Source organism: Idiotropiscis lumnitzeri, chromosome 7 (assembly GCF_059441095.1).
Source record: "Idiotropiscis lumnitzeri isolate Australia: NSW breed Sydney's pygmy pipehorse chromosome 7, RoL_Ilum_1.0, whole genome shotgun sequence".
Lineage (NCBI taxonomy): Eukaryota > Metazoa > Chordata > Actinopteri > Syngnathiformes > Syngnathidae > Idiotropiscis > Idiotropiscis lumnitzeri.
The window spans coordinates 21127779-21141262 of NC_142397.1; the positions used below are offsets into that span (position 1 = coordinate 21127779).

At 43.8% G+C, this 13484-nt stretch overlaps 3 non-coding genes across 3 annotated transcripts; all 3 read right to left on the minus strand.

Annotated features, from left to right (window-relative positions):
* Nucleotides 1-5740: 5740 nt before the first annotated feature.
* On the minus strand, nucleotides 5741-5904 carry LOC148334066 (U1 spliceosomal RNA). Its single transcript, XR_015844339.1, has one exon. It is a non-coding gene; the product is annotated as a U1 spliceosomal RNA (small nuclear RNA).
* A 658-nt stretch (nucleotides 5905-6562) lies between these two features.
* Nucleotides 6563-6760, minus strand: LOC148334067 (U2 spliceosomal RNA). The gene has a single exon (XR_015844528.1). It is a non-coding gene; the product is annotated as a U2 spliceosomal RNA (small nuclear RNA).
* A 5978-nt stretch (nucleotides 6761-12738) lies between these two features.
* Nucleotides 12739-12902, minus strand: LOC148334068 (U1 spliceosomal RNA). Its single transcript, XR_015844556.1, has one exon. It is a non-coding gene; the product is annotated as a U1 spliceosomal RNA (small nuclear RNA).
* Between the last annotated feature and the right edge of the window lie 582 nt (nucleotides 12903-13484).

Sequence of the window (13484 nt, forward strand, 5' to 3'; positions counted from 1 at the left end):
CCAGGATGCTTCAAGGAGTTCCTCAGAGGTGTTGCATCTCTCCACTCTCTCCCGAGGAGCCAGGCCGTCGCTGCCAGGACCTTCCCTGTGGGCTCCGGTTCCCTCCTCCGGGCGGGCACAGACGACTCTTCTTGGTGACTGTGTCCTTGGCTTGCCGCAGGCAGCTCAGAGTAGCCGCTGCCATTCGGAGCACAGCCACGGGGGTGGTCTGTCTGTGCCTCCTTACCAGCAAGTTTCTGGAGGTCCAAATGGCATCTTTGATGGCGGCAAGGGTGAGCCACTGCTTTGCAAAATGTTCTCTTGTGTTCGTCATTGGGCCCACCCCATAGAGCACGAATTGTGCATTGAGGACCTCCCTTGCTGGCAAGTCCGGGAATTGCAGGTGGCCGGCTGTCGCCCACAGGTCCGTGGCAGCACTGCACTCCCAGAGGAGGTGCCTCACCGACTCTTGGGCGCCACAACCAGGTCGGGGGCAGTTTGAGTGCGCTGCCATACCTCGGGAGTGCATAACGTACCTGACTGGGAGGATTTCGTGCGCCGCCATCCATGACAGGTCCCGAAGTTTGTTTGGGAGGGCGGGATGGTTTACATTGCGCCAAACAGTTGTGGGCTCGCCGAATGCAAGCCCGCGCACTGGACATACCGTTTCCCGCTCCTGCACAACAGAGATGAGAGATCTGTGGTTTTTTAAAACATGGCATTCTTGATTTTCTAGTTTAAAATTCCTTAAAAAAACTTTTATAAAAGAATAGGCAGGCGGCAGGATAAAAGACACAGGCAGTCTTTGATCGCTAGGGATGAGTCTTAATTTCCGGAGGTAAGATCCCATCCAGAATCTTAACATTGCTCGAGCTTTTTGAGCGCTTGAGGGCTCTAGTGCAGTTTGGAAGTGCAGGGCCACATATCTGCTTCCCAAGAAGAGCTGGAGGTCCGGCACTCCTTTTCCCCCTTTTTCTCTGCTCATCTTCATTGTTGCTCTCTTCAGTCTCTCCCACTTGGATCCCCAGATGAAGTAAAAGATAGCCCGGTCCAAACCTAAAAGGATACTTCTTGTTGGGATAAAAACAGAACTGATTAATAAAAGCAATGGTAGAATAACTGCTTTTATGATTAAAACTTTTCCCTCTATGGTCAGTTCCCTCATTCTCCAAAAAACAAGTCTTTTCCTCACTTTCCCTACCACGTCGCCCCAACTTGCTTCTCCTCCCCCTTCCCTGCCAAATCTGATCCCGAGTATTTTCTGGTCAGTTTTTGTCAATGTCAGGGGTAAACCTGTCTTTTCTGTCAATGTCCACGGTCCATAAAACTGTGCTTGTGTCTTGGCTCTATTAAGTTTTGACCCAGAGGCCCTCCCATACCAATCAGTCAAGTCCAAAGCCCTTGTCACCGATAAAAGGTCTGAGCACAGGATATTAAAATCGTCCATATATAAAATACATTTTGTCGTGAGTCCCCCGCCACCTGGAATGTTAACCCCCTTGATCATTTTATCCTTTCTCAACATCTGTGCCAGCGGTTCTATGCATAGGACATAGAGGAGTGCAGATAAAGGACAACCCTGACGGACACCGCAGTTAATTTGGACTGCTTTTGTCAGGTCCCCATTAACCACAAATCTACTGCTAATATCCCGGTACAGCAATCCCACCCACGCTATATACCTTTCGGGAAAACCCCATTTTTGCAGTACTCTAAAGAGGTACCGGTGCGAGATTCGGTCAAACGCTTTCTCAAAATCTAAATTTAGGACTACTAGCCGCATATTTCTGTCTCTCGCATAACAGATGGTGTCACGGATCAGCATGAGGCTGTCCGTGATCTTCCTCCCCACGATGGCACAGGTTTGATCCGGGTTGATCAATTCGCCCATAAAAACAGACATGCGTGTAGCTAAAAGTTTACTAAAAAGTTTGCAATCAACATTTAAAAGCGTGATAGGTCGCCAGTTGTCCAGGTCCGCCTTGTCTCCCTTCTTGTGCAGTAGTGTCACTATCCCTACTCTAAAACTGTCTGGTAGTCGGCTTGTTTTGTCAAATTCATTAAAAACAGTGATTAAATCCGGTGCTATAATGTCCCAAAAGGTCAAATAAAATTCCAGGCAGAGTCCGTCCTCACCCGGAGCTTTTGCTTTCTTAAATTGTTTTATGCATTTGTTTAATTCCTCTTGAGTAAAATCTCGCGTTAAAAGCACTTTATCAGTCACTGTTTTCTCAATAAAATTCAATACTTCCGACGTTGTCTCAGGTTGAATCTCTTTCCTGTCATACAGTTTCTGGTAGTAGCTTTCCACTGTCTCTTTTATTTCACTGCTTATTTCTGTTATAGCACCATTTACTTTTCGCAACTTAAAAATACCCCCACTCTTGTTCATAATTCTTTTAAAAAAGTACCTTGTACATTTTTCTCCTTCCTCTATCTCCTTTTCTTTACTCCTTAGTATTACACCTTTACTTTTGATGTCTGCTAAAAGCCTCAATTTATTTTTAATCTGTTTAATTTCCTCATTAAAATTGATACCCTTTTGTGAGAGGTTAAAATACCTTTGTAGTCTTTTTTGTAGTCCTAACATATGTTTCATTTCCTTCTTTTTCTTCTCTCTTCCTGCTTCTCTAAAAAAGGTCTGGGTTCTTAACTTTATCATTTCCCACCATTGTGCTCGTGATTCAAACAGGTCTTGGAGCGTTTGCCAATTTTTGTACTGCTCCCTGTATTTGTTCACCAGGACTTCGTCTTCAAGAAGGGAACAGTTGAGCCTCCAGAGGCCTCTGCCAACTGTCAAACCAGATGGGATTGACAGGTTGCAAGAAAGTGAGAGGTGGTCTGAGAAGAAGACAGGGGTTAATCTCGCATCAGTTGGTGTCCAACCCCGTGTAAATAAATAGTCAATGCGAGAGGCTTTGCTGCTATCTCCGCTAAACCATGTAAAACCCTCCTCTCTTGGATGTATGGTTTTAAAACAATCATCTAATTTAAAAACCCGGCACATGTCCTTCAGTAAAACAGATGTTTTATCAACTTTAAAATCCTCCCCAGCTCCTTTTTTATCATTTCTGCTTAAAACACAGTTAAAATCTCCTCCCATAATAAAGGGTGCACGACCTAGCATGTGACACTGCAAGTTCTCTAAAAGTTCATACCTGTCGTGTTTTTCATTTGGACCGTATATATTTAAAAGGTTAAAACCCTTTCCCATGAAGGTTAGGTGTGCTAAAAGTGCTCGTCCATCTATTAAAACCGTGCTACCTTTAATTGCAATTCGAGTGTTGTTTATTAAAATGGCCACTCCATCGTTGCGGTTTTCGTTCGACCCACTCCATAAAGATGGGTGTGGCCACATTTCCTCCCACTGCTTATCATTTTTTAAAAAGGGAATACCACATTCTTGCATTAAAAACACATCAGACTTAAGAGTTTTTAAAAAGGACAATACGCTCTGAGCACGAGTCTTTGATTTCACACTTCTAACGTTTATAGTCGAGAAGGTGAGAGTTAAAGATATGATTTAAAATGGAGGCCTACAAAACAGGGTATCAAAAGGAGGAAGCTCTTTAAAACTAATCAATTAGGTAATTTCTTGAGACCGGAGTTCTTCCTTCACCTGAGCAATAGGTGTAGGATTCGGGAGTCTTGGTGATGGTCTTTCTCGCAATCTTAAATTCATTGTGTTATGGTTTTTGGGCGTTGATTGTAGTACTATGTTCAAAAAAGACAGCTCGTTTGGTGAGTTGCAAGGAAAAACCCTGTGCTCTTCCACGTCGCTCTCTGAGCTCCCGGGCCTTCCCCTCTTCTCTAAGGTCAATGGAGACTCAGAAGACCGCTCAGATGCTAGTCGTTTAATTTTTTGTGTACAAGGAATTTCGCTGCGTTCACTACTAGTCTGGTCTTCCATGTTGGTTTTGGTCGATTCGGTTGTGGGCATTTGTGGCAACATGCTACTTTCTTCTGAACTCCCCATTGGTGTAGTCAACATATGCCCCTGCCCTTCCACCTCCTCACCTGTTCCCTCTCCACCAATGACAGGTTTTGGAGGGAGATTTGAATTTTCCGGTGTGTCTTTTGGTTGTTTGTCCATTTCAATTTCATTTAGCAGTACCATTTCTTTCCCAGCCTTCAATTTGTTGGCAAATGATTTTGGACAATTTCTGTAGAGGTGGTTTGATTCCCCACAGAGATTGCACTTTCTGCCATTGGTGCATTCTTCAAAAGTATGCCCAATTACTCTGCATTTTCCACAAATTATCTGCTGACATGCTTCTGCCAGGTGTCCATGCTCACCACACTTGCGGCAGAGCTTGGGTTGACCCTGGTAGTGTATGTAGCCTCGGTTTTCACCCAAAACTATCATTGATGGGAGATGTTTCAGGCCCTGGAAGCCCTGGGGGTCCTGCCATTGTTGAATGGGTACCCGCCAGGCACAGTTCCAGATGCCATCCTCATCTCTCACTTTCATAGCCTGGCCTTTCACCGTGCAATATCTACCCAGCCAAAAACAAATGTCATCTGCATTCACTGTCTCATTAAACATTCTGACAATAACTGTTTTAGCAGCATTATCAGTCAGTTTTTCCACATTGAACGCAGAAAACTGGGCTTTTACCTCTTCATAACGAAGCCAAAATTCGCGAAGATTTTGAGCAGAGCTGAAACTAACATCAAAACCTTTGCTAAAAGGCAACGTTATGATACAGTTCAGGTCATTAGCATTAAATTCCAAGGTCTGTTGGATAAGTTTCCTGGAAAAATCCAGTCTGGACATTACCAGGAACTCTCCATTAACTTCCTTGAAAGTAAAACGTACACTGTGGTGCCTCCGCATGCCGGCATGGGTGGCCGACATAGCCGGAGAACCACAGGACGTAGATAATAAATAATAACAAATACTAGTTTACATTTACTTACCTTAGTCGGATAACTGAAAATACAAAGGTTATTATCAACAATAAGCAACAGCTGATATATCCCCCAATGAATAAGTCCTATACCACAGCAGGTATAGAACCAACACGCCCAAAGGAGGTGATCGCAGTCTTAGCCAAAAGGCAGAGAAGCGATATCAGCAAACTGACACAGGGGGCGACTTGATTCTCGACATTCCGAGCAACAGTGACGGTGACCAATGTAAAATGATCACAACAAACCATTTACATGCCAAACATCAAACTCACACATTTTTAGCTGAAAACGAGACCAACTGTGTTGCTTGCCAGCCTGCGAACGAAACAAAAGCTGAGCAATTGCTGGGTACTGTAGTCCATGTGACCCAAAGTGGACCAATTGGAAACAGCAATAGAAGTATTCCATTCACTGGCATCGCAATGCTCTTAAATGGTTAAATAGTCCGACGTGCGAATTTCAAGAATCTAATAAAACGTATTGCGGATCGTAAGAGGACAATTGTGTTGCTTTTCCTCCTCTAAGTGAAAAGAAAGTTAGGAAATCGCTCGCCTGTCACGTGATCCATATCGGACCAATATGAATTCTGCGCTAACTTCATGCCGTGTAACCATGTAAAACAGTCCTAAACAGACTAAAAAACCGAGATCTTTTCGTTTACACGCACTTCCTGCTTCCCAATTGACATTGTCACTTGCTAGCGCCACCACTTGTGTGGAGGTGAATGACAGTAATTTGTCAACTGCGAAAGAAGCTAACTATTTATCGCATGTTGACAAATAAGCATGATACCGTGCTCACTAAGTGACATGAATGATTTTATTTCATTGTCATTACCATCAGAAATGAGGGGAGAGCGCGAACGCAGTCCCCCACTGTCAGAAATTGTGCAGTCGAGATTCCCACATTTGGGGAATTCGCAGGGGTCAGTACAGCCGGAGTGCAATGGCTGAGCCTCACCCTGGGTGAACCACCTTCGTGATCATGGTATCTCCCCTGCCAGGTAAGTATGAGATGTACACATTGCCAGGCCAAAAGGTTAAGCACCCACACCATCTTCAGTCACGGGCCCGATTGCAACGCACGTGTGATCGCATGCACACACATACACGCTGGATGATGCATGACACATACATTAATTTAAGTAGTCTCTTTTAGACTTGCATGAAGTAAATATTTGTGAATGAGGTCAAAAGAATCAGCAAAAACATTCCCATCACGCCTTGCTTAAATTCTAACAAGAATTCAAAGCGAGAATTGAATTGACCCTGCCCCACGCCTTTCTAGCACTCATTTCCTGTTTCTTTGTGTGGTCAGGAACATGTAGCGGTGTAACAATTCAAACTCCTTTACAAAACTTTACTTATTTACGTTTTTGATTAGCCAAGCGCCAATATTATAACTTTATAGGAAATTTATATGATCTATATTTGAAACCATTATTTATATGACCACCCACCGCATGTTCCCTCAATAACGGAGCAAGACGACGCTTTCTTCAATGAAAGAATGTCCTTTAAGCCGCAGCATGACATGGTATTCGGTGAAAGTCTCAAAAACAAGAGACAGCCTTTGAGAAACACGACAGCTGCTTAAAGGGTTTCTTCGTTTTCCCACAGAACTACATAGAATGGAAACATCCAGCAACAAATTCATTGTGACCAGCAGAGGTGGGTGCACCGCTCCTGGCGGTACTGCAATACCAGGTCGATGCGTGGAATGGACGGAGCAAGCCCCTATTCCATCTCCCAGTTCCAAAAATCAATTTAATATATGGTCCCCAAATAGGGAACGTATCAGATATTAAACTGATAAGAACAGATTTTTTTTCTTTTGCAAAATTTTTATTGTTACTGTAGACATTGATGTTCACATCTCTCCAACATGGAGCACAATCTTAGTTCTGTGGTAACGTGTTAAAAAAGCAGCATGTTTGACATAGAGGTGTAAGGTAAAATGTATCTAAAATACATCTAGACAATATTTTTTAAAAAGCAATTGTTAAAAAAAGCACTTCAATCTCTGTTGTGCAGGAGCGTAGTATCGCCTTACTAAGTGGGACTTCATCCCACCCTCTCAAACAGAATCCAGACAGATAAGACCTGCCAGGATGCTTCAAGGAGTTCCTCAGAGGTGTTGCATCTCTCCACTCTCTCCCGAGGAGCCAGGCCGTCGCTGCCAGGACCTTCCCTGTGGGCTCCGGTTCCCTCCTCCGGGCGGGCACAGACGACTCTTCTTGGTGACTGTGTCCTTGGCTTGCCGCAGGCAGCTCAGAGTAGCCGCTGCCATTCGGAGCACAGCCACGGGGGTGGTCTGTCTGTGCCTCCTTACCAGCAAGTTTCTGGAGGTCCAAATGGCATCTTTGATGGCGGCAAGGGTGAGCCACTGCTTTGCAAAATGTTCTCTTGTGTTCGTCATTGGGCCCACCCCATAGAGCACGAATTGTGCATTGAGGACCTCCCTTGCTGGCAAGTCCGGGAATTGCAGGTGGCCGGCTGTCGCCCACAGGTCCGTGGCAGCACTGCACTCCCAGAGGAGGTGCCTCACCGACTCTTGGGCGCCACAACCAGGTCGGGGGCAGTTTGAGTGCGCTGCCATACCTCGGGAGTGCATAACGTACCTGACTGGGAGGATTTCGTGCGCCGCCATCCATGACAGGTCCCGAAGTTTGTTTGGGAGGGCGGGATGGTTTACATTGCGCCAAACAGTTGTGGGCTCGCCGAATGCAAGCCCGCGCACTGGACATACCGTTTCCCGCTCCTGCACAACAGAGATGAGAGATCTGTGGTTTTTTAAAACATGGCATTCTTGATTTTCTAGTTTAAAATTCCTTAAAAAAACTTTTATAAAAGAATAGGCAGGCGGCAGGATAAAAGACACAGGCAGTCTTTGATCGCTAGGGATGAGTCTTAATTTCCGGAGGTAAGATCCCATCCAGAATCTTAACATTGCTCGAGCTTTTTGAGCGCTTGAGGGCTCTAGTGCAGTTTGGAAGTGCAGGGCCACATATCTGCTTCCCAAGAAGAGCTGGAGGTCCGGCACTCCTTTTCCCCCTTTTTCTCTGCTCATCTTCATTGTTGCTCTCTTCAGTCTCTCCCACTTGGATCCCCAGATGAAGTAAAAGATAGCCCGGTCCAAACCTAAAAGGATACTTCTTGTTGGGATAAAAACAGAACTGATTAATAAAAGCAATGGTAGAATAACTGCTTTTATGATTAAAACTTTTCCCTCTATGGTCAGTTCCCTCATTCTCCAAAAAACAAGTCTTTTCCTCACTTTCCCTACCACGTCGCCCCAACTTGCTTCTCCTCCCCCTTCCCTGCCAAATCTGATCCCGAGTATTTTCTGGTCAGTTTTTGTCAATGTCAGGGGTAAACCTGTCTTTTCTGTCAATGTCCACGGTCCATAAAACTGTGCTTGTGTCTTGGCTCTATTAAGTTTTGACCCAGAGGCCCTCCCATACCAATCAGTCAAGTCCAAAGCCCTTGTCACCGATAAAAGGTCTGAGCACAGGATATTAAAATCGTCCATATATAAAATACATTTTGTCGTGAGTCCCCCGCCACCTGGAATGTTAACCCCCTTGATCATTTTATCCTTTCTCAACATCTGTGCCAGCGGTTCTATGCATAGGACATAGAGGAGTGCAGATAAAGGACAACCCTGACGGACACCGCAGTTAATTTGGACTGCTTTTGTCAGGTCCCCATTAACCACAAATCTACTGCTAATATCCCGGTACAGCAATCCCACCCACGCTATATACCTTTCGGGAAAACCCCATTTTTGCAGTACTCTAAAGAGGTACCGGTGCGAGATTCGGTCAAACGCTTTCTCAAAATCTAAATTTAGGACTACTAGCCGCATATTTCTGTCTCTCGCATAACAGATGGTGTCACGGATCAGCATGAGGCTGTCCGTGATCTTCCTCCCCACGATGGCACAGGTTTGATCCGGGTTGATCAATTCGCCCATAAAAACAGACATGCGTGTAGCTAAAAGTTTACTAAAAAGTTTGCAATCAACATTTAAAAGCGTGATAGGTCGCCAGTTGTCCAGGTCCGCCTTGTCTCCCTTCTTGTGCAGTAGTGTCACTATCCCTACTCTAAAACTGTCTGGTAGTCGGCTTGTTTTGTCAAATTCATTAAAAACAGTGATTAAATCCGGTGCTATAATGTCCCAAAAGGTCAAATAAAATTCCAGGCAGAGTCCGTCCTCACCCGGAGCTTTTGCTTTCTTAAATTGTTTTATGCATTTGTTTAATTCCTCTTGAGTAAAATCTCGCGTTAAAAGCACTTTATCAGTCACTGTTTTCTCAATAAAATTCAATACTTCCGACGTTGTCTCAGGTTGAATCTCTTTCCTGTCATACAGTTTCTGGTAGTAGCTTTCCACTGTCTCTTTTATTTCACTGCTTATTTCTGTTATAGCACCATTTACTTTTCGCAACTTAAAAATACCCCCACTCTTGTTCATAATTCTTTTAAAAAAGTACCTTGTACATTTTTCTCCTTCCTCTATCTCCTTTTCTTTACTCCTTAGTATTACACCTTTACTTTTGATGTCTGCTAAAAGCCTCAATTTATTTTTAATCTGTTTAATTTCCTCATTAAAATTGATACCCTTTTGTGAGAGGTTAAAATACCTTTGTAGTCTTTTTTGTAGTCCTAACATATGTTTCATTTCCTTCTTTTTCTTCTCTCTTCCTGCTTCTCTAAAAAAGGTCTGGGTTCTTAACTTTATCATTTCCCACCATTGTGCTCGTGATTCAAACAGGTCTTGGAGCGTTTGCCAATTTTTGTACTGCTCCCTGTATTTGTTCACCAGGACTTCGTCTTCAAGAAGGGAACAGTTGAGCCTCCAGAGGCCTCTGCCAACTGTCAAACCAGATGGGATTGACAGGTTGCAAGAAAGTGAGAGGTGGTCTGAGAAGAAGACAGGGGTTAATCTCGCATCAGTTGGTGTCCAACCCCGTGTAAATAAATAGTCAATGCGAGAGGCTTTGCTGCTATCTCCGCTAAACCATGTAAAACCCTCCTCTCTTGGATGTATGGTTTTAAAACAATCATCTAATTTAAAAACCCGGCACATGTCCTTCAGTAAAACAGATGTTTTATCAACTTTAAAATCCTCCCCAGCTCCTTTTTTATCATTTCTGCTTAAAACACAGTTAAAATCTCCTCCCATAATAAAGGGTGCACGACCTAGCATGTGACACTGCAAGTTCTCTAAAAGTTCATACCTGTCGTGTTTTTCATTTGGACCGTATATATTTAAAAGGTTAAAACCCTTTCCCATGAAGGTTAGGTGTGCTAAAAGTGCTCGTCCATCTATTAAAACCGTGCTACCTTTAATTGCAATTCGAGTGTTGTTTATTAAAATGGCCACTCCATCGTTGCGGTTTTCGTTCGACCCACTCCATAAAGATGGGTGTGGCCACATTTCCTCCCACTGCTTATCATTTTTTAAAAAGGGAATACCACATTCTTGCATTAAAAACACATCAGACTTAAGAGTTTTTAAAAAGGACAATACGCTCTGAGCACGAGTCTTTGATTTCACACTTCTAACGTTTATAGTCGAGAAGGTGAGAGTTAAAGATATGATTTAAAATGGAGGCCTACAAAACAGGGTATCAAAAGGAGGAAGCTCTTTAAAACTAATCAATTAGGTAATTTCTTGAGACCGGAGTTCTTCCTTCACCTGAGCAATAGGTGTAGGATTCGGGAGTCTTGGTGATGGTCTTTCTCGCAATCTTAAATTCATTGTGTTATGGTTTTTGGGCGTTGATTGTAGTACTATGTTCAAAAAAGACAGCTCGTTTGGTGAGTTGCAAGGAAAAACCCTGTGCTCTTCCACGTCGCTCTCTGAGCTCCCGGGCCTTCCCCTCTTCTCTAAGGTCAATGGAGACTCAGAAGACCGCTCAGATGCTAGTCGTTTAATTTTTTGTGTACAAGGAATTTCGCTGCGTTCACTACTAGTCTGGTCTTCCATGTTGGTTTTGGTCGATTCGGTTGTGGGCATTTGTGGCAACATGCTACTTTCTTCTGAACTCCCCATTGGTGTAGTCAACATATGCCCCTGCCCTTCCACCTCCTCACCTGTTCCCTCTCCACCAATGACAGGTTTTGGAGGGAGATTTGAATTTTCCGGTGTGTCTTTTGGTTGTTTGTCCATTTCAATTTCATTTAGCAGTACCATTTCTTTCCCAGCCTTCAATTTGTTGGCAAATGATTTTGGACAATTTCTGTAGAGGTGGTTTGATTCCCCACAGAGATTGCACTTTCTGCCATTGGTGCATTCTTCAAAAGTATGCCCAATTACTCTGCATTTTCCACAAATTATCTGCTGACATGCTTCTGCCAGGTGTCCATGCTCACCACACTTGCGGCAGAGCTTGGGTTGACCCTGGTAGTGTATGTAGCCTCGGTTTTCACCCAAAACTATCATTGATGGGAGATGTTTCAGGCCCTGGAAGCCCTGGGGGTCCTGCCATTGTTGAATGGGTACCCGCCAGGCACAGTTCCAGATGCCATCCTCATCTCTCACTTTCATAGCCTGGCCTTTCACCGTGCAATATCTACCCAGCCAAAAACAAATGTCATCTGCATTCACTGTCTCATTAAACATTCTGACAATAACTGTTTTAGCAGCATTATCAGTCAGTTTTTCCACATTGAACGCAGAAAACTGGGCTTTTACCTCTTCATAACGAAGCCAAAATTCGCGAAGATTTTGAGCAGAGCTGAAACTAACATCAAAACCTTTGCTAAAAGGCAACGTTATGATACAGTTCAGGTCATTAGCATTAAATTCCAAGGTCTGTTGGATAAGTTTCCTGGAAAAATCCAGTCTGGACATTACCAGGAACTCTCCATTAACTTCCTTGAAAGTAAAACGTACACTGTGGTGCCTCCGCATGCCGGCATGGGTGGCCGACATAGCCGGAGAACCACAGGACGTAGATAATAAATAATAACAAATACTAGTTTACATTTACTTACCTTAGTCGGATAACTGAAAATACAAAGGTTATTATCAACAATAAGCAACAGCTGATATATCCCCCAATGAATAAGTCCTATACCACAGCAGGTATAGAACCAACACGCCCAAAGGAGGTGATCGCAGTCTTAGCCAAAAGGCCGAGAAGCGATATCAGCAAACTGACACAGGGGGCGACTTGATTCTCGACATTCCGAGCAACAGTGACGGTGACCAATGTAAAATGATCACAACAAACCATTTACATGCCAAACATCAAACTCACACATTTTTAGCTGAAAACGAGACCAACTGTGTTGCTTGCCAGCCTGCGAACGAAACAAAAGCTGAGCAATTGCTGGGTACTGTAGTCCATGTGACCCAAAGTGGACCAATTGGAAACAGCAATAGAAGTATTCCATTCACTGGCATCGCAATGCTCTTAAATGGTTAAATAGTCCGACGTGCGAATTTCAAGAATCTAATAAAACGTATTGCGGATCGTAAGAGGACAATTGTGTTGCTTTTCCTCCTCTAAGTGAAAAGAAAGTTAGGAAATCGCTCGCCTGTCACGTGATCCATATCGGACCAATATGAATTCTGCGCTAACTTCATGCCGTGTAACCATGTAAAACAGTCCTAAACAGACTAAAAAACCGAGATCTTTTCGTTTACACGCACTTCCTGCTTCCCAATTGACATTGTCACTTGCTAGCGCCACCACTTGTGTGGAGGTGAATGACAGTAATTTGTCAACTGCGAAAGAAGCTAACTATTTATCGCATGTTGACAAATAAGCATGATACCGTGCTCACTAAGTGACATGAATGATTTTATTTCATTGTCATTACCATCAGAAATCAGGGGAGAGCGCGAACGCAGTCCCCCACTGTCAGAAATTGTGCAGTCGAGATTCCCACATTTGGGGAATTCGCAGGGGTCAGTACAGCCGGAGTGCAATGGCTGAGCCTCACCCTGGGTGAACCACCTTCGTGATCATGGTATCTCCCCTGCCAGGTAAGTATGAGATGTACACATTGCCAGGCCAAAAGGTTAAGCACCCACACCATCTTCAGTCACGGGCCCGATTGCAACGCACGTGTGATCGCATGCACACACATACACGCTGGATGATGCATGACACGTACATTAATTTAAGTAGTCTCTTTTAGACTTGCATTAAGTAAATATTTGTGAATGAGGTCAAAAGAATCAGCAAAAACATTCCCATCACGCCTTGCTTAAATTCTAACAAGAATTCAAAGCGAGAATTGAATTGACCCTGCCCCACGCCTTTCTAGCACTCATTTCCTGTTTCTTTGTGTGGTCAGGAACATGTAGCGGTGTAACAATTCAAACTCCTTTACAAAACTTTACTTATTTACGTTTTTGATTAGCCAAGCGCCAATATTATAACTTTATAGGAAATTTATATGATCTATATTTGAAACCATTATTTATATGACCACCCACCGCATGTTCCCTCAATAACGGAGCAAGACGACGCTTTCTTCAATGAAAGAATGTCCTTTAAGCCGCAGCATGACATGGTATTCGGTGAAAGTCTCAAAAACAAGAGACAGCCTTTGAGAAACACGACAGCTGCT